This window comes from Amblyomma maculatum, chromosome 1 (genome assembly GCF_055883805.1).
Source record: "Amblyomma maculatum isolate TAMU_Amacu chromosome 1, ASM5588380v1, whole genome shotgun sequence".
Classification (NCBI taxonomy): Eukaryota; Metazoa; Arthropoda; class Arachnida; order Ixodida; family Ixodidae; genus Amblyomma; species Amblyomma maculatum.
In genome coordinates, this window is record NC_139344.1 from 416515002 (window position 1) to 416535420 (window position 20419).

Below are 20419 nucleotides of genomic sequence, written 5' to 3' on the forward strand. Positions count from 1 at the left end.
GAGCTCCGTCGAGAAACGTTTTTATGGAATACAGAATGCCATCGTTCGTAACCACGAACCGCAATCCCTTCTCTAGCAAACCACCCTCTCTTTTTAGTGAAGCTCAATCGAGCTACGAAAGTTAAGTCAACAAGAAAAAGCAGTGAAGCATTTTATGTTCCTACAAGCTGTTTTGTCGGTTAAAACATTTTGAAGCGATAAGATTCACTACGAGGGTCGGAGCCGAGCTTCGCGTGGCCGTATGCTGTATGCCGAGACCCAGCGACGTCACAGCCAAGGCCAGCTGCGCAGCCCCCTCACCGAGCTCTGCCGGCGTTGCCTAGCAACACTTAAGAGGTGTGCGACATCTCCTCGTAAAAAAAAAATAATATAGTCTCCATCTGGGAATCGCAACTCCATCCCTTGGATCACAAGCCGACCGCTTTAACGCTGTGTTACGCCCCGTTTTTTTTTTCCTTTATTGCATGAAAAACATTCTGTACAAAATAAAAACTCCACTTCTAAACTTCATGTCTACTTCATGTCTAAAGTTGCCGGGCTGCTTAATAGGAACCCGCCATATCCACAGCCCTACCGTGCACCATCATCAAAACATCTTAATTCTGGGAGGCACACACATGCATCTAGGTACGGCACCCAGCTTGGATATTCTTCGCGTGCAGCATATGCCCTCCTCATCAAAGCCCACTGCTCCAGAAACACGGATTAGGACGAACTTAATGGCACGGCATGCCTGTCTATCATAGGGCTTTTCGCTTTTCCAAAGGCTGAACAGTCCCATCAACACGAATAGATCATAAGGCACGGCAGAGGTTTTGTCAAGAGGCAAAAATCTAATAGTATATGGTGCAATTTCAATGTCCTTTTTAAGAATTCTTTGTAGTATGTCCCAAACGAATATTGCATCACGCACAGAATGAAGCAATGATCAATTACCTCAGGCACGTTGCATAGACGGCAATTCACCATCCAGGACAAAACATATCATTTTCATGAAAATGTCTTGACACGTAACGTCGCTGTGTGTAGTTTGAAAAAGAACGTTTTTGCGGCTGCCTGAATGCACATTTGTCTAACACGTTTTACAACAGTGGTATGCAAAACCCACAGATAAGGTTGCCGATACAACGCTGTAGGAAACAAACAGTTAGTGGAAACACGGGTCATCTGCTTTCTCGAGAGGCTATTCAGGTAATCAATAGAGAAACGCACAGTATAAAAATGAAGGTGTCAGCTTCCTCCTTAAGGAATCCTCATAAAGGACTCTCACAAGCCTGATAAGTCGTTGCGAATAAGTAAGGCAAATGAGGACTAAGATGCCTGATGAGTACAGCTACAAAAAAATGGGTGGTATGCCGATTGCAAAACGAAAAACGGAGATCAAGTTGATGCACAAATAAATGAACAAGGCCCACTCCACCAAATTCTAAGGGAAAAAACAATTTGTCACGCCGCATGGGCTTCCATTGAGAGCCCCACACAAATGTTGCAGATATTCTCGGTATTACTGTACCTTTCTCCTCGTCCAATGCAGGACTTGAAGGACAAACGCAAACTTTTCCAACAAAAGTATGTTGCAGACCTGTGCCCTAGTCAAACACAGCGAGTTTCCCACCAATCCAAGCCTGTGCTTGTGGCCGCATAGGTACGATTTGTGAATCCCAGTAGGATGCGCTGTTGCAAACTTGGTGCAGCGAAACCTCTAGGTATTGAAGAGGATGGGCGTCTTTAATGGATGCTCCAGGGGATGATCCAGTATGCGGAGGATTCCCTTTGCGCAGATCGAGCGCTTGGGTCTGTCATGTACTACAGTCTGTCAGAGGACTACAGTCCCAGCATATGCCTCCAAACTGGCTTGGTCTATTGCCCTAATGGCCCAACCAAAAGTCTGGATTTACTTAAATTAAGGGCCGCGCCCGATACATCGCAGAACGGTTTAGTCAAGTGTAAAGCCACAAGTACACTCTTTTTGTCAGAACAAAAGAGAGCGATATTGTCATCGTAGGCTAAAATCTTAACTTCACATTGAGCCAGAGAAGAACCACGGATGGCTGCACTGTTAATTATAGTGAGACAGAGGTTTTCCAGATATAAGGCAAACAACAATGGAGACAGTGGACATCCTTGACGAACAGATAGTTCCAGTGGTATTGGTTGCGTTAACTCCTGAATAATAATTAGTCGTGCATACGAGTTCATATAGCAAAGCCTTATTCGTTTGAGTAAAACATCACCAATGTTTGCATCCTCCAAGAGCGCGAACAAGAAATGATGCCGAAATTTATCATATGCCTTCACCTGGTCAATTTCAATCAGTGCTATTTGGCCCGTCTAAGCTAATACGGGCTTCATTACTGAACGTGTTTTAAATACTACGCCTGATGAGAGCCTATCAAGTCTATAATAACCAGCTGCAGACGACAACAAATAACCTTGGCAAAAAATTTTGTAATCGTCATTACAGAGGGAAATTGGACGATATCCTTGAACCGTTTACAACCAATCAGTATCTTTGGTTTTGGGAATTAATATTGTGTGGTCGGACTAGAAAATGCGAGGCAGGAAACCCACATCATAAGATAATGGAAGTTTTCCTGTGCCACGCCTCGGGTGATAAAACGCTCTTCATGATTCCGCTTGTCTACCGTGAGGATGATGGCGGGCATCCGCGAGTAACAGATATACTGCGATTGGTGCGCAATTTGAAAGTACCAAAGTTAAGTCAATTATTAGGGTGACGTTAAGGATGTGACATCACCCGTCTGCCGTCAGCTATGAGGAGCAAGCGGGAACAAGTGCGTTACAACGCCACCAGGCGGCGCTTCTTGCCTTCCACGAATGGATGCCTCGATGCGCGCGCCCCCATCCACCGCTCCGGGGGCGCGAGGGCGTTTTGTCGTCTTTGTTGCTGTACGAACAAAGAAAAGAAAACGCACGGGCCTGCTACTGGCACCTGTAGCTGAGCCACCTCAACTGTCTCGTGCGGAGAGAAGAGAAAATAGAGAATAAAGGAAACGAAGAGGGAGAGAAAGACGTCCGCCGCTACAACAACTGTCGTCCACCACCGAAGCAGTGGCGGGTGTAATGACGGCCTACAACAGATAAAATTGGGTGGCTGGCTAGCCTCCGCCGCAAGCGGTGTTGACCTACCGTACCAGCTCCATAGGGCCAGGAACTGCCCACCTTCACCACCTCCTTCCCAGTGGCCCGCGAGAGCGCGCGCATCGAGGCACCCTATCAGCGATTGACAGATGCTGCGCTTTCCATTCCTGAAAGCAAATTATAGAACGCCGGTGAACTTAGCCGCGCTCGACATGGAAGCCAAGGAGAGTTTAGCCGCTGCGAACGGCGCAGAAGACTGGCGAAATCAGCCTTTTTCACAAAATGTGGCGCTATCTGGGAGTGGTTGAAAATTCGTCTGCTACTGTTGAAAACACCCCTGGGAGATGAAGCCACCAGCGAAATGACGGTGCGTGTCCTTGACAGATACCGCCATCTATCGCATACGCCTCTCATAAATAATAACTAGACATGGCCTCCGAGGTCGGCTACGGTTGCGCCGACTGGGAAGCCTAAAACTGCGCATGCGCAGCTGGGATTGACGGCTTGTTTTCAACCAGGGGACAGGCGCGCATGCGCAAAGCAGCCTTGTGAAAAAGGCGAATAACCTTTTTTTCCCGAGGTAGTCACTGCTATTCGCTACGCATATCCAGGCATAGCAGAGCTAAGCCATTTTTCATTTTTGTTCATATCTGGGAACCATAATGAGCAAAGTTAGCTCTCCGATCCCATGGGTAAATTATTCTCGTGTTGTTTGGTGCGTCAGATGCCGTCCTGCTGATGAATGTCGCATCGTGTCTGGGCTGAGTTCCTTTCGGTGCCACACGAGCGAGACCATCCTGTTGGCCGGCAAATTTGATTATTACCCCTGTCCCTAGCCTTGATGGATAGTACTTTAACATACCAAATAAAGACGCCGGGTGCGCAGCCACTTTTCCACGAACCATTGTGCAGCCTATGTTAGGCCCGTGATGCACCGCTCAGGTGGCGCTTGACTACGGGTGAGCTGTTGGTGCTTGGTTTGGCAAAGTCCCACTCAAGGTCAAGCCACGTGCATCCTGAAGGCCCGGTTATACCTCGCGAAACGTGCATTTGAACTAAACATTAGAGGTCGCTGCAGAAACTGCATACATTTAGAGAAAGCGAAAGCATTAGCTCTACTACGACGTATTTGTTAATGTTTAGTTTCAAGTGTAGTATTTTGGTCTTGCTTTCTTTTCTCTAACTTTAAATCTATTTATATTTTTTTTAATTTATAATTTTATTCATCTAAATATTATGGAATTTCATTTTATTAGTCTTCGTTATTGTATACAATCATCACTGTTTGCCATTTTTACATATCCTACTAATGCGTTCGGTAGTAATTGCATTACAGGTAAATAAATGCGCATTGTCTATTATGCGCATCCTGAAAGCCCGGTTAGACGTCGTGAAACAGTGGAATCGCAATAAAAAAATAACAGGATTCATCCGTTTCAAAGGCATGCCAGATTTTATGCGTCTGCAGCATTCATCTTTCTGCTGGCCTTATTTATGCAAAAGTAATGAACTTATGGTGATTTCCATTGGTGGATTGGAGCTTTGCGCTCGAATAGGAATAGAGATACCTAAGCCGCTACAAAGCCAATCACCCTTCGTCGACCAGCAAAACGTGAGAGCGAGAGGCGGAAGTAATTCTGAGCCAGTTCCGCAAGTTGATAGCGCACCGTGGATGTAAGCGGAGCCAGTTCCGCACTTCGAAGTCGCATCCCAGCAGCGAAATTTTTGTGGCTGATAAATAGGAGGCGTGCGGCCCTCTGCAACTTCTTTTGGCATAATTTTAAGGCTTGTAGACGTCTTTCAACAGACGTACTGCAACGCATTTACGCAAAAAAACGGAGATGCCCACTGTGCTCTGCCAATGTTTCTGAAATCGCTAAAAACAGCTAAAAATTTACGGAAGTGACGACATCACCCTCTAGAATTTCCTGCGAGATCCTACTCTGGTCGGCGGATCGGGTTAGAGCACCCTGAGTTGCTCCTGACGACCAGCGGAATAAGCGCAACCTATCCCGGTTGACCAGTGGAATTCGAAATTTTTATCTCGGGGCATCAAAGCGTGCTCCGGAGGGACCAGTGAAATTCGCCATTACCTTCGCGTCTTAGCGTAGGGCAGTTTTGGGTCAGTGAAATGGCCTAGTTTTGTAGTGCGAAATTTACCACGTCCGATTTCGGTTATGAGTGTATGCTCACATTTGGCGAAGTACGTGCGCATTCTAAGCGCTTTGTTCTGCTTCCTTACCTCACTAGTATTTCAGTTAAATGAGGACACAGAAGACTCATCATACACAATTGTCCTATTAATAAAGGGGAGGTTTTTGACAACTCTGGCACAAGTGCTAACAGTATGCTAGTACAGTACAACCAACGCGAAATGGCCGATAGGACTGCGGCCGGTGCTAGTACGGTCATTGCCATTGGAAACATGCGTTATACAGACTTCGGTAGGCTTTGCAGATGTGCTTTGTAAATGTTGATGTTGCTCGCTTTGTCACTGTTTTTGTGCAGATTTCTAGGGCGAGCTTTCGATGCAAAATACGATGTGCGTCTACGTCACGGAGCAAGAAACCTTTTTTCTTGCTCCGTGGCCTATGTCAAGGCCGTGTGTCAGGCATGCAGTACACATCAGGAAACGCGTGGAAGATTGACACTACTCATGTCACGTGAGCTGTGTTATATGGAAGAAAACAGTGTCCTTTCTGAAATCGCTTCGCTAAATTTATGAAAACAATACTTCGATGCAGATTTAATTGAGTACCCACCAATATGATTTCGAGTATGCAGGAGGAAAATATAAATGCCGCTCGGCCATTTAAAATTCTCCTTATAGCACATTATAAAAAAATCTGAGCAATGCGATTTCATCTGAAGGATACTGTTACGTAAATCGCCTCCGGTTGAAATGATTCTAGTGGGTGCTTCAGAAGCGTACTTTACGAGAAAATAATCTCAACATTCGATCTTTTTCATTATTTTATTTTCATCTCCAACTGCAAGCAATCTTGGGGCGTACCAAATGTGTGGGGCACTATATTACATCTCGAAAATAGCCGATGCCATGTGACACTCCGCTGCCACGCAGGTCTGCCAATTCGTACGGTTTCTCAACTTTTGTGCACGGCTGCACATGACAACTCGGTCTGATGCAACGGTAAAATGGTAAACAGTGGTCTTTTAAAAAGACTTTGTTATGTGCGTGTTCACACAAGGCAGTACTCGAGAATCAAACATGCGAATCGGAATTCAGCAGGCGATATATGTAGCCGACTTCTTTCAAAACAACAATGGTATCTGCTTGTTACATATCTTAAAACCCCGTACTTTTTGCGAAATTTAAAACTGTTATAGTTTCCCTTTCGTACGCTTTGGCCACGCTGTAATCCGACAGAAAAGTTTCAGTCAAACGCTGTCGCTGTTTTTATTTCAACTCCCACTGCTATACCCAGTGGCATTCGGGCCGAAAGAACGTCTTTAGATTGCTTGTAACGCTACGATCGACCGGGCGCGTTTGCTCTGGAGAACTGAAGCCAGCATAAAACCAAAAAGCGGCTCCCGAATCGCGTTTACCGTCGACCAGGCAGCCATAGCGATAAAAACAAGAAAGTGATATAGGCGGCACATTTGTTGCCAGAGAACACCATTAGCCTTTTAACATCCACCTTACGACTGCAAAGTGGTCTGAGGATTTAGCTCGTCGGTAGGTCGTTATTTCATCTTATTCGTACGATCTCGTTATTAGCTGGTGAGCAAAGTGTGTAGTTTTACCGAAATAATTTTGGGCACAAATATTTTTTTTTCTCACACTTTCTCCTCCGGTCCTAATGCGATTAAACAACCGCCTTTTTTACAGCATTTCATAACAAGAAATCTATAGGTCGCTGCTAGTTTACGGGAAAATAGAAGTAAGGAAGTAAAGTAAAAGGATGGTACTCAAACTATTGTTACCAACATTAGAAAGTTCGAACCTGCGAGATCTAAGAAAAATAGAGGTAAAACATCAGACCACTACATTTGATAGCGTTAACGCTGAAAACAAAATTCTTTTTCTCAATATATTTTTTCGCCGGGAATCTAATTTCCCATTCTGTGACACGTTTTAGGAGATATGTGGAGAGCAGAAGCTTTAGACACTTTTCTTTACGTTTGTTTGTTTTCGAGCGGCACACATGTTATTGTGAGCGGTGGTGCCTTTCGGGAGAGGAGAATAAAAGCTCTATCACACATTTGTCTTCTTGAGCGGAGGATTAAGTCCAGACCGCCATGTGTCGCCACGACCTTAGAAGCCTGTCATTGCAGCTCTCGCTTGCCTTGTCTGTCTTCCCTTTTTTTTTCCTCGTCCTAGCGGCCTTTCCCGAACTAAGCGTTCCAAACTTTTCCCCTCTAAAGGGGCACAGCAGTAATTTGCGGAGCCTCTTTCAAGCACACACCCATGTCAGAACCCAGCGCCGGGATGGGGGATGCTTGTACTAGATTTTACTGGCAGGTCCCCCCACCTGAGACGGTGGCTACCCGGTGCCGCCGGATACCCAGCGGCTTCTTACGAGTACAAGACTTCCTCCGGCCTGTTGCTCGGCTCCTCTGATGTGAAATGCTTGGGAAAAGAGGCCATGGATCAAAAATGTTGGTTTAAAAAAAGGCCGCTTATTGGGCTGTTCCCGCGCGAGGCGGACTTACTGACGTCAGATGGTTGAACGAATCACTGTCCCATCGGCGCAACTATGCTGGTCAAAGCTGTCTCAGGACGAAATGTGAACTCTCATTTCCCATCCCCATTAGCCACATCTATTCTCTTGGCCCACTCGATCAGCCAGAGTTCGCGCTCGGCTGCGTGCAGGTCAAGGCCTCTAAGCGACAGAAGAGAGCGGCGCGAGCAACACTAACAACATGTCAAAAATCCCTACATCATCATGGTCAGCGAGATGCATCACCGACATACACATATGGTACGGCATTGGTTATTGCATGTGGGACGGTGCTTTGAGTGGTTAATACCGAGGACATGTGAACGAGGTACTGAAGTTGCAGGCTGCAGAAATGTAAAGTTTAGTCATAGAAACGAAGAACAGACGCATAAAGAGACAATGAATATAAAGGTAAAATGTAAGAGTCTGTCCAATTAATAGCCCTGCCGGACACCACGTAAAGTTATTCCTCCGCCTCCAATTCTTTGTCTGTCTGTATTTTCATCCTCTTGCGCTGTAAAACATTAACTTTATTGATATCGAGCCAATTGCACTTACGTTTGGCTCTTTTGTCTGTGCTTCCGCTGTGAATTCACTGTGAATTGATCACGCTTCGATCCTTTCTTGCAAGTGGGGTGCTTAAGTGTCAAGCACTTGCTTTAGCTGCGCTTGCCGGCTTATGCTAAACTTCACAAAATGTACAGTGCTGAACGCCACCTGAACGAGAGGAGCGTATATGCAACTAGACATCTCCCCGCCTCCCTCATCTCCACCCTGCCTGCTTATTCGAAACGTTTCTGTAACAATGCACCAGTCTATTTGAGCCGCTTCTGATTTTACAACCTACTAGTTAGTGAGTATGCGCCTTTGACGTTACGTTTGAACTATTTTAGTGACATTTTTGTGCTCTTTCTTACCTGCCTGTCTGCTAATTTTATCTTTAATTCTACCGAATGGTTCACATTCGCCTCCTAAAGGACAAAAGCAGCACGAGTCGTAAAATAACGCAACAGCATTACAAGAAATAATGGCTGTTATAACAATCTCGTGTTCTCAGTATGTTTATATGGTACGATACTTGGTTTACAACTTATCCGATACAGAGTTTCTTGCAGTGAGCCTACCGTACAAAAAACCTATCCAATTCCAGTAAACAGCTTCCAGTAACCAAAAAGATATACAGGTCTGTGTGGCTACTGTGTCTGTTTACCCGCGTTAGATCCCGACTATCCGCAGCTGCGTTTCGATTGAGGTGAAGCGGAGAGGCTTCATGTGCTGTGCGATGTCAGCACTCAACACTCGGACAGCGCCACGAAAGTACCTTGCATGTGATCCGTATTTTTTCGCGCCTAGCTTTCAAATTGTACTTCAGATCTTCACCCAGCTTTGTCAGCGAGCCCTTGAAGGTATAAGGCTCCATTTGCAGCTAATTTGTCCTTATTGGATCGACCGCCGCTTGACTATGACCTCATAGTTGAACTGCCACGAAGCAACCGAGCTAAGCCTAACGTTCGGGGTCGCACCGCCTCATCCTCAGCACAGAGCTGCCTCTCACGCCACCCCTGCGGCCGCTGAGCCATCGCCGCAGCTGGCGTACCCTCGTAGACGCCGACATGGAGCACCAAGTCGACGGTACACTCATCACTCAAGAAGGTGTGACGACGACCCCACTGGACATTAATTGATAAGGCCAGCGTTAGAACTACCCGGCGGGGGATGCTCTCCTCAAAATGACCCCCTCAAGTTCCCCATGGCTCCTCGCTATCGCTGAAAACTCCCCGATTACGTCACTACGTCCTCCTACCTCGACTGCCACCAGAAGAATACAAGACCGTGTTCCGCCCTTGTGGTGGCCTCGACTTCCGTAACACTACCAATGGGGCCCTCTTGACCTAACTTCGTGCCACGCCAGTGTTGACTATGCCACAGCCCGTGCCAATGGTCGCGTACGTATAAACCCCCACAACGCATTCACTGTCAGTTCACCCTCGGACCAACGCACGTGATTAATGTCCAAACCTCTGCGTTGCGTTTCTCAAACAATTCGTAACCCCTACGCGCTTATGTTGTCGCTCCCGACAAAGCTCTACGCGGCTTAATCTACAACGCTGTGGACAAGCAGATTCAAGAGGAGATCATCGCAGACCTTCAGGCCATGGACACCAGCAACACCTACGCCATTGCCGATGGAAGACAGATGGGATGCACGCGGTCCATCCTGGTCACCTTCGTCGGCACGAAGAAACTGCCCCACACCATGGTATTCAACTGCAGCCTTTTCATCTGCCACCCCTTCTGCCGCAAATCTGGAGCCTGCACTAATTGTTGGAGCCACGGCCATTGCTCCGACGTATGTACCCGACCAAGCTCCGGACGCTGCCCCCGCTGCGGCGCCTTGCACGAGATTCGGGAGCCCCCGATTGCACAACTAAACGCATCTTATGCCAAAGCACACAAGTAATGGGATCCCGCCCATGTGGACCTCGCTACACAGGGGCCGGTCTCTCTTCAACCAACTCCAGCCTCAAGTTAACGTTATCCACCTCACCGAAATCCACCTCACCTTACCGAAGACGCCCGCCCCTCTAGACGCCGCCAGCGCTTCAACTACCGGACCCGCCAAGAGCGCAGCCAGCGCCGCAGCTCTAGCTCCTTTGCACCACTGCCGAGCCAAGACACCCCATCGGCTTCTTCTCAGGTGATCCGGCCTTTGCAGCCTCCAACCACCGACTCCGAAAACAAACTCGAAGGTCAAGTCGCTACCCAGAAATGGGAGATTGCGCTGTTAAACAACAGCTGCAGGTGTTATTAGGTCACCCCAAACTTCCCACTTCTTCTCCACAAGGCCCCCCACCTTCAACTACCCACCGCTTTTTCCCGCCCTAACTCCATCTCTTCGAATGCTTCCTGCCGCGCCACCTCCCCTTCCCACAGCCCTCCACAAAAGATGGTTCACTAAAGAGCCCGCATCCACTCCGAAGGTGGAGGCCTTTATCCAGAACACAGTCTCGTTTCTTGATGCCCATGAGCGCCTAATGACCGGAATTTCTGTCCTGCGTACCGACACGCAGAAATGGGTAAAAAACGTTAACGAACGCGTAGCCAGAATTGAGGCCCGGCAAAGTACCCACGAAGCTAAACTTGCCCAGAATACCCTAATGGTGTCATCATCCTCTCCACCTCTTCACCTCCCAACCGACCGCACCAGCAGGGGCACCCATGCCTTGTGACGGACAGACACACCTCCCGCCTTAGCTTCTCGCAGGGAAATTGCCGTGGGTTCCTCGGAAAGCGGAACACACTTCAGCTCCACCACCAGGATATTCCTCCCTCTGAGCCCCCCGCTTTGATTGCCCCCCCAGGAAACCTTCTCCAAAGTTAACGTCCACGACTATACGGCTTTCCACCCTCCTTCCCCGTCCCCCCTCGCACACTGCAACTCTGGTTCACCGCAACTGCAAGGCGATAGAGCATCCTCTCCAGATTACAGAGGGCACACATCTTTTTCCTAGAACTCCACCTCCGGCGGCAGGACAATGCGAGTCTCTTTCTTCCCTAATGCCTACAGCCCTTCTCACAGACCTCCAGCTCCTCTTCCTCTTCCCTAAATCCCTTTTTCGCGCACATCGCAACGCGCTCCTCATTCTTAGGGATTGCAATGCACATCACATCAGCTGGGGTTGCTCTAGGAACGTAGGAAAGGCCTAGCGTTTTGAACCTTCGTCCAGAACGAACAGTTATTCCTCCTTAATGATTTCTCTGACCCCACCCGTATCGACTCCAGCTTCCAACGCAACACTAATCCGCACCGTTCCCTCTGAACAAATGTCTCGGAAGCGGCGTGGACGAGCCCCTGTGTTTTCTCGGCAGCGACCACTACATCCCTTCAATCTATTGTTCTATTCCGACCCTAACTTCTCGCTAACATTTCGGACAGGTGGTATACTGGGATCGCTTCCATCCCACGTAGCAACATGCCCCCAGCCCCCTCTCAGACCTTTCTCAATGGACTGCCACCTTACTCAAAGACGTTTCATCTGCCACTTCTACCGTCCCTACCCCTCCTCAGTCCTTAACCGCTGACAGCGGCATTCTCATCTATGAGAGGTGCAACATTCCCTGCACCGCCACTGGCTTTTACAAAACCACAATCACTCGCTACTCTGCCTTTCCGCCTGCAATTTTGGAGAGATGGCAGTCATTCCTCAGGCTGGCGCGGACATGGTCGTCGATAATGCACGCACGGTCAAGCTGGCCTGTTCCCTGTCAACTCGTAGCTGCGGCTCCTCCTGGGTCGAGGCAGATTTCCGATCTCCTCTCCCATCCTTAACGTCACTATTGACGCACATCGCGTCTTCTGTCTGTTGCAACCGTATTCTCGGTCTCTTTCTCGAATCCAACGGCAAACACACTATTGTTCTTTTCCGTTTTACTACCACCGTTCAGCATACCTTGCGAGCGAAAGATGATTAAAATGTGATTATTGCTAGTATCGCATCTCTCCTTATCCTCCCATGTATGTACTACAGTGCGTGTGTGTGTGTGTGTGTGTGTATACAAGTACCTATGTGTGTGGAAGAAATAAAATTCCCTCTACTATTATATGTACACTTTCCTTTGTTGATAATCATGGGCAATTCCTGTTTTGGTCATTTGTCGCAGCTATAATGTGAATGTCTTATGTCTAAAAAAACTTTTTCTAAACACAGAATTTACCGCCTCATTTCCAGGGTGCCATGCGTTAGCCAGAACCCAGAAGAGCTGGATAGGATGGGAGAAATGGGAGGAGTGCTCAAAAGTATTGAGCGCTGAAGAGGAGATTCTAGAGGTCTTTTGCCGTATGCATACAGAGTTGGACAGTAAAAGATACGAATTAAAGACATATCACAAAAAGACAGGTTTTACGACCGCGTAAACCTTTTTGTTTCATTTAACATCTCGAAGCCATCTTGGTCGCTTGCGCCATGAAGGACACGGCACCAGAAAACGAAGACCTCCGAGGTACGGTAGCTTACCTTACTCCGACAACCTCCTCGATGATGTCGGTGAGGCAGTCCGCCAGAGCAGGTTCCGGCAACGTGAAAGTGAAGCATTGCGCCTTGTAAGGGCGCAGTGCTGGGATAGGTCGTTCCATGACTCGATCCAGGGTCCGGGCAGCCACGCCAAGTTCGCGGCGCCGAACACTAGCTGGTAAGTGTCAGTCAAGCGAGCAGCCCTGCGAGTAATTTCGACCTCCTTGGCATAAAGAGAGGTTATTGGGTGCATACATGCATACAAAAGCGCACATCACAAAACACTATAGGTTTCATATACATAATAAACTCAAAAACATGATTCCCCAAAGAGAGAGGGCAGTATGGCGGGGCGGGGGGGGGGGGGGGGGGGGCTCTAATAAAGGACGACCGGCATCTCAAGTCTGCTCCCCCGTACAACATAGGCTCTGCGCGTGTGCCAGCGCCGCAGAAACCGCGTCTCGCCGTCCGTTTCTAGCTGTCCAGACCGATACTTCCAGATGACGAGGCGCACGCATGCCGTGGTGCCGGTTAGCGACCCGCCGGATCAGCCGCGCCGTCTGCTGAATTGTGGTGTGTGTGCGTATATACAGGCACCTACGGCGCCATGGCATGCTCGGGCATGCCGCGGTGTCCCACTGCGCCATTCGGCGGACGGCGCGGCTGATCCGGCGGGTCGCTACCCGGCACCGCGGCATGCGTGGCCTCCCATGTATGTGCTATAGCGCGTGTGTGCGTATAATGCCGCGACGCCCCAATGCCACCGTTCAGCGGATGGCGCGGCTAATCCGACCGATCGCTGGCCGGCACCACGTCATGCGTGCATGCCGTGGTGCCGGTTGGCGGCCCGCCGGATTGGCCGCGCCGTCTGCTGAATGGTGACGTGTGTGCGTATATACAGGCACACGCATGCCGCGGCGCCGTGGGTGCTTGTATATACGCGCCCGCGCGCTGTGGTGCATGCATGGGAGGACAGCGAAGGGTGCGATACTGGCAGCAATGACATCACCCCCGCGCCGTGGTGCCGGTTGGTGGCCCGCCGGATTGGCCGCGCCGTGTGCTGAATGGTGACGTGTGTGCGTATATACAGGCACCTGCGGCGCCGCTGACGCTATCGCAGCATGCGTGAGCATGCCGTGGCGCCATGGGTGCTTGTATATACGCGCCCGCGCGCTGTGGTGCATGCATGGGAGGACAGCGAAAGGCGCGATACTGGCAGCAATCACATCACCCACGCGCTGTGGTGCATGCATGGGAGGTCAGCGAAAGGTGCGATACTAGCAACAATCACATATAAAAAAAAAGTTAACCGTTTTCCCATGTCCATTCTAGGGCCAGGGATGGGGCCGGCCCCGCTGGGGTCCGCTTCGGCCTGTGCAGATGCAGTGCTGTGCCCTCAGGGGCTGATCAGGGCTATAATGTTGAAAATCACATATTAATCATCTTACGCTGGCTAGCTGTTAGATTGAGCTGGGTCCGTCCGATCCGTGACGGACACCTTCCATGACATTATTCTCGACTACCGAAACTTCCCCTTATCCCTCCCTCGCCATCACAGGTCCCTATCTAAAATTGAAAGAATAATGGCGCTATTTACAGGCCCACACTTTTCTCTCCCCTGCACGCATTGCCCTTATTCAACTCGGTGTCTTCTCGCCCAAATGCACGCTTTGCAGCTCTCCCCGAGGAGACTATGCTCACGCTTTGTACTCTTGTCCGGCGCAGTTCCCCCCGTCTCCTGGGAAATAAACAGCCAGCAGCGGTGGGAGGCTGCATGGGTACCGGGGCACATAGGGGTTGCAGGGAACCAAGAGGCCGCCAGGATAGCTCGAGCATACAGTACTTTCCGAGCATCCGATGGATTCTTCTCTCTGGCACGGACGCTAGCGGTCGCACTCTACATGTATTCCGCGTTCTTCGAGCATTGTCGCCTGTTTTTCGCCACCGACTACACCCAAATTTGCGCCAGACCCTTCGCTACCTATCCGGCGTGGACTGTGCAAATTTCAACGATTTTAGGCGAGATTTGTTGTCTTTACGATCAATTTCCTGCGGCCAAACCTGACCGAGGGAGGTAGGCCTAATGGCTGCGCACGCTTAGGGCGTGCCCGCTCCCAGCTGTGGCGGCTGCGGCCGCCTCACTTCGACTCGCCTCCACACCCTCAAGCCCAGAGATGCCGTATTCCGTCACCGGCACGGACATTTCGCCTGCGGACCTATCCGACGGCACATGGACCGCGCTTGAAATGCAACGCCGATACCGCCGACCGACACCAGCGGATACGCCGCCGGCCAACGCTCCAGCGTCTGATGCCACTACAGCTCACTCAAGCCAGCGTCTCCGCAGCCGCCCACCGCCACCTGCGAAAAAACGACCACTCCCTCGCCTGCCGACGGATGACTACAAAATCGTTCTTCGCCCTCAAGGTACAGTCGATCTGAACGCCGTTGGCTCCGCCAAACTGGCCATATCTATTTATGACGCTGCTCAGATCGACGGCCGCGTGGCCATCACCGCCGACCAAGTTAGGATCCACCCGAGCAACAACACCGTCACGGTCAGTACTCCGGACAAGGATCGCGCTCTCCTCTACGCCAAGGTCCAAACAATCACCCTAGACAATGTCGCCATCCCGGTCGCCACGTACGCCCCAGCCCCCGACAACTCGGTGAAGGGAATAATCTACAGAGCCCACAGCCACGAGACCGACGCAGAGATTCAGGCTGAGCTCAAAGCCAGAAACCCGGACCTCACAGTGGTAGCCGCGCGCCGCATTGGCCGCACACGCCACTTCGTGATCACAATCGCCGGTGCCAAGTTACCCCGATACATGCGGTACCTTGGCTTTACTTTCGAAGTTTTTCCGTACAAAAGCCGTCCGGAGGCGTGCTTTAACTGCCGAAAGCTGGGTCACAGAGCGGATGTATGCCCCCATCCAAGAAAGCCAACCTGCCGCCGCTGCGGCACTGCGCACGATCCTCCCCCGGACGGCCAACCACCGACATGCCAGGCGTCGTGTATTGTCTGTAAGGGAGGCCACCCTACAGGCAGCAGAAGCTGTAAATACCGCTTCATACAATCCACTCCAGCCAAGTCCTCTTCACCAACCACCGACATTGACAGCGACGCGGACGAGACAAACCCTGGACGCCAGTCTCGGCCCCGCGACCGTACCCAGAGTCGCCACCAGCCTCCTCGGGATAAATCCTTCCCCCCACTCGGCAGTGACAGCCGTTCCAGCCGGAGCCGTTCCGTCTCCGCCTCACGAATCCCCCGGGCCAGACCCCAGACTGAACAGGCCAAGACAGTGAAGCAGGTCGCCTGGAAACCCCCCACAGAACTCACCGCCACGTCTCCCGACTCGCAGGTGAGGGAGCTGGCAGACATGGTAAAGAAACTACAACTTCAACTAGCTCAAGTGAATGCGAAAATTCAAACATTAGAATCTGCGCAAATGAACGCTAGGTTGCAACCGCAGCAGGTGGCTCGCGCTACTACCTCTGACGCAGTCAGTGACCCAAGCATGGATACCAACGAACCTAAGCGCCCAAAATGTAAAGCGTCTCCCCCTCTTCATTAGCAGACATCGACGCCAATTTTGAGGCCTCCGCTGCGCGTATGTCCAAATTTGAGGACACCCTACTGCAACTCACTCCCATGATCGACCGGCTCGAAGAGAGCTACGCTACAATGGCAGCAAATATTCAAGCCCTTACGGCCCGCCTCGATGCCATCACCAGCCCACCACCCCTCCGAAATCTGCAACCCCTCCAAATCCCGCTACCTATACACCATCCGTTATTGTCGCCACGTCGGAAAGTGCAGCCTCGAGCACCCGTGCAGGAGGTATTTTAAAATCAGCTATGGCGCTCTCGCAGCGCCCCGAGCCATACGCCAAACGCGATGGCTAATTCCCCCATCATAGTCTGGCAATGGAACTGCAGGGGCTTCAAGGCAAAGCGGCGGGCCTTGGAGCACTCCCTGCAGGCTCAGCCGCGTACCCCTCACATAATAGCACTCCAAGAAACATACACAGACACTAAACTTGTCAGTTACGCCGCATACAACCAGCAAAAAACCCACAGCCAAAGACCCAACACCGCGATACTGGTCCATAGAAATCTAACCGCTAATCAACTGGATTTGAACTACGCTGAAGTCCCGCACACGTTCATACAGGTCCTCCCGAATACCCGATCACAAGCCCCTATTCATATCCTAAATGTCTACAGCCCCCCCCAGCGACAAGACCACACGAGTAGCCACCCTTATCCGCAAGGCCTGCATGGTCGCAAGCATAGGAATGCTCCTCATACTTGGTGACTTTAACGCGCCGCACGAGCAGTGAAGCTATCCCCACAGAACATGCGGCCGTAAAGGAGCTAAAGTATGGGAAATCGCCCAGACTATGGGACTTACACTACTCACCGACCCCGACAGACCCACACGCATAGGTAACAGTATCACACGGGACAGCTGTCCTGACCTCACTTTTGCTCGAAACATCACAGATGCGCGATGGGAAAATCTCGGCATGAACATAGGCAGCGACCATTACGTTCTCAGCACGACGTTCACAGCCACACACAGCAAAGCCCCTCGCCGCACAATCAAGCACACCAACTGGGACGCGTTCAGATACGTACGTACTAAACGTGCACCGATCCCCATCGAGGACCTGGACACCTGGACAGCCTCACTACTCCAGGATGCCGAAACTGCCACCTCCACGACTACACAAGAGGAGGATGGCCCCAACCCTGACGCCAAGCTCATCCACATGTGGGAAGCACAGCGTAGCCTTCACGCTCGCTGGCTCCGACGCAAACATAACCGCCCTCTCAAACTTCGCCTCGCACGCCTTGAGCGAGAAATCGAAACTTACGCCACCAAGCTTAGCCGGGAACAATGGCATCAAACATGCGACCGCCTAAACGGACAGCTAGGCTGTAAAAACTCATGGTATCTGCTTAAACATCTCCTTGATCCGACCCACACTAAGGCCACATCCCACAAGAACCCCGCCCGAGTAATACACGCTTTTCAGGGCACAAATGAGGAACTGCTCGACACCCTGACAGACAAGTACATTAACACCTCGACCGACATCCCCATCCCCGCGGCATACACAGGACTTCCAAACACCGACATGGACAGGGACATCACAACAGCCGAAGTTCATGCAGCCCTCAATCACATCAAGACCACCGCCGCCGCAGGTAACGATCATATAACTTACAAAATGCTCCGTAACCTCGATGACCAGTCCATCGAAGCACTCACGGAACTTTTCAACAGCCATTGGCATGATGGTCGCCTTCCGGATACCTGGAAGCATGCCAAAGTGATCTTCATACCTAAACCGGGCAAAAAACTTGAGCTGGGCAATCTCCGACCTATTTCCCTTACATCTTGTCTCGGTAAGGTGATGGAACACGTTATCCTTAACAGTCTTAAAAACCACGCAGACAAAGAAGATCTCCTTCCGCCCACTATGATTGGGTTCAGAGCCGGACTCTCCACTCAAGACATCATGTGGCAAATACAACATGACATACTCGACCCAGGTCCCATCCGGGCCACACGGACGATTCTCGGCCTCGATATTAGCAAGGCATTTGACAACGTATCACACGCCTCCATTTTGACAAATCTCGCTCAGATGAATGTAGGCACCCGTACCTACAATTACATCGCGAACTTCCTACACAACCGCACCGCAGAACTCCACATTGGCGAACTTATCAGTGACAAGATTACCCTGGGCACCAGAAGAACCCCACAAGGTGCAGTCTTCTCCCCTTTCCTCTTTAATGTCACCATGAGGGGCCTTCACCCAATTTTAAACGCCATACCTCACGTAAAACACTCCCTATAAGCCGACGATATCACCCTCTGGACCAACTCTGGTTCAGACGGGGACATCCAGAGTTCCCTCCAGACAGCCATTGACACTGTCCACACCTATGTACAGGTGAACGGCCTCACATGCTCCCCAACAAAATCGGAGCTGCTTGTCATCCGCGACAGGAGAGTGCGCAGACCGGCTCCCGCAGCGCTTGAGCTCATCACGCTCCACATCGACACACACCCTATACCTTCCGTTGAGACCATTCGTGTCCTGGGCATGCTAATACAGAACAATACACAGAACACCGAAGCAATACAACGCCTCCGCACCACAGCTCACCAAATAATCGGCCTTATTCGCCGCATCTCCACACGTCGTAGAGGCATGATGGAGGATGACCTCTGCCGGCTAACACAGGCATTCCTCGTTAGCAGGATAGTATACTCCTATCCCTACTATCACCTTCGCCGAAAAGATGAGGAGGCAGTTAACAGCATCATCCGCTCGGTATATAAAGCTGCCCTAGGGTTGCCACAATATGCTAGCACACGACACCTCCTCCAACTGGGGATTTGCAACACTCTTTCCGAACTTATAGAGGCACACAAGACAGCCCAAATTCATCGCCTCTCCAGGACAAATCACGGCCGTCTCATCCTTAACCGGTTAAACGTCAACCCAATAGGCGATCCCCATCCCACAGCCCCCCTCCCGACATGTGTACATAGCCGCCTCGTTGTCAAACCATTACCAAAAAACATGCTCCCTGGCCGACACGACGCGCGCCGTCAACACAAAGCCAGGGCACTCGATGAAACCTACCATACCGATGAACACGCAACATACGTGGACGCGGCAAGGCAAGATGCAACAACATATGTGGCCTGTGCTACCACGCCGCAATCTACACTGATCTCCGCCGCCACGGTGCGTGCCCCCTCTCCCACCGCAGCGGAAGAAACAGCTATAGCGCTCGCCATCGCTGACCCGCGTACGCGTACAGTCCTTAGTGACTCAAAAAGAGCAATTCTAAATTTCTCGGCAGGCTACATCTGCCTTCCTGCTGCACGCATCCTGCGCGGCTGCACTCCCGACCACAAAATTAACCTAGTCTGGGTACCCGCCCACGCGGGCAACTCTGGAAACGATGGGGCAGACCAACTTGCCCGAGGATTAACAATCCGGGCGGTCGGTCTCACGCATCTAGACGCACTCGTTGAAGCCCCCCAGACTTTCGCCGAAATTACCAATTTACACAAAGAGACGCGACGCCTTTTCCCGCCTCCCCACCCCAACCTCGACCGAGCACAAGCCACCCTGCTGCGCAGATTACAGACCCACTCATTTCTTAGTCACTCCACGCTATCACTAATTACTAACGGGGAATACGACCCCACATGTCCAAATTGTAACAACGGAGAACCCGCCACTCAGGCGCACATCCTCTGGGGATGCGTAAATAACCCGCCCCCAAGGGCCCTCCTGCCAGCTCCCTCGGCGGAAAGCTGGCACCAACTCCTTACCAAGCCAGACAGGAACACACAACTTTCACTCATTTCGTGGGCCCAGGATGTCGCCCCCACCTGGGGGCCACACAGGACCCATCTGCCCTAATTCACAACATCTGGGGCAAATAAAGTTGTCTCTCTCTCTCTCCGAGCATCCGATGAGTCCGCGGAACTTTTTCCAGCACCCAAGGCATACTCGGCCATACTAGAAAACTATAGAGGAAGAAGAATGCGATATCCCCCACCGCACAGTTCTCTCACCA